Source organism: Colobus angolensis, unplaced genomic scaffold (genome assembly GCF_000951035.1).
Source record: "Colobus angolensis palliatus isolate OR3802 unplaced genomic scaffold, Cang.pa_1.0 Scaffold432, whole genome shotgun sequence".
NCBI classification, from domain to species: domain Eukaryota; kingdom Metazoa; phylum Chordata; class Mammalia; order Primates; family Cercopithecidae; genus Colobus; species Colobus angolensis.
The window spans coordinates 1514279-1515756 of record NW_012117733.1 but is presented as its reverse complement, the minus strand read 5'-3'; positions in this window follow the sequence as shown (position 1 = coordinate 1515756).

Below are 1478 nucleotides of genomic sequence, written 5' to 3'. Positions count from 1 at the left end.
TAGCTGGGATTACAGGTGACCACCACCACATCTGGCTAATTTTTGTATTTTTAGTAGAGACGGGGTTTCTCCATGTTGGCCAGGCTGGTCTCGATCTCCTGGTCTCAGGTGATCCACCCACCTCAGCCTCCCAAAGTGCTGGGATTACAAGTGTGAGCCACTGCGCCTGGCCTCTTTTTTCTTTTTCTAAAATTTTTTTAGAGATGACGTCTCACTCCGTTGCCCAGGCTGGAGTTCAGTGGTGCAATCCATAGCTCACTGCAGCCTTACACTCCTGGACTCAAGCAATCCTCCTGCTTCAGCCTTCCAAGTAGCTGGGCCTATAGGTGTGCACCCCACACCTGGCTGATATTTATTTATTTATTTATTTCTAAAGATGAGGTCTCACTATGTTGCCAAGGCTGGTCTCACACTCCTGGCCTCAAGCCATCCTCCCACCTCAGCTTCCTGAGTAGCTGAGATTACATGTATCATCAGGGACATCTTTGCTGATTAGTCTCACAAACATTTTGTACCAGTGGCTTGTGTCACTGTAGGGAGGGTGGACTGGATGATGACTGCAAGATTTTGTTTTTCTTTGACAACCGCTCTGCTCATCCTCCAGCTGAAACTCTCATTAAAAGTAACGTTTATGCCATGGGCTTTCTTCCAAACGTGACTTCATTACTTCAGCCATGTGACTAGGGTATCCTTAGATCAATGGATATCAATGGAGAGTAAATATGGAAACCCTGCACGCTAGCAGCAGTGAACAGAGGGGTGGGTGTGGAAGTTTTCAAAAGGCATTTAGCATGAAAGATGCCAATGCAGTTTCTAATGCTTGGAATACAGTGACTAACGACAAAGCCATGTGTGCATGGCACAACCTCTGGTCTGCGACTATGTTCAGTGATGACGATGAACAAGGTGATGACGTGGAAGCATTCCATACGTGAAGTGGGAAGAAAAAATGATGTCTGACCTCCCTACGCAGGCAAAAAATATACCTTCAGAGTGTGTCAGCATGCTGGAAGAAGTGGATAGACACGTTTTTAACATCCATACTGAGGCTCCAGTTGTTCGTTCATTGACCGATGATGAACAATGGCAAAACGGTTCTGAACCAAGGTGCTTGTGGTAACAGTGATGATGAAGATAATGCTGTTATCACTGCAGAACAAGCACCTACAGGCACCATGATGAAAGTATGCCACGGGCTCACTGAAGGACTAGAACGTTGTGTGTTTGAGGCAGGATAAGCAAGATGAGGACACTGTACCAACTTGTCCCCTTGTGTGAAGCCCTGCAGAATCCTTTTGCAGAGTCTCCTTTTGCTTGCAACTCTCCTGCGTCAGCACCTAGCACTTTTGCAAGATAAGCCACCCTACAGGATACCAGCAGATGGCCAGATGGTTACAAGTTGATGCTGCCCGATTCAGCCCAGGAAAGAGAACAAAAGACCCTTATTCATGATGTAGCTTCCCCAGTCTCCAGCCAAT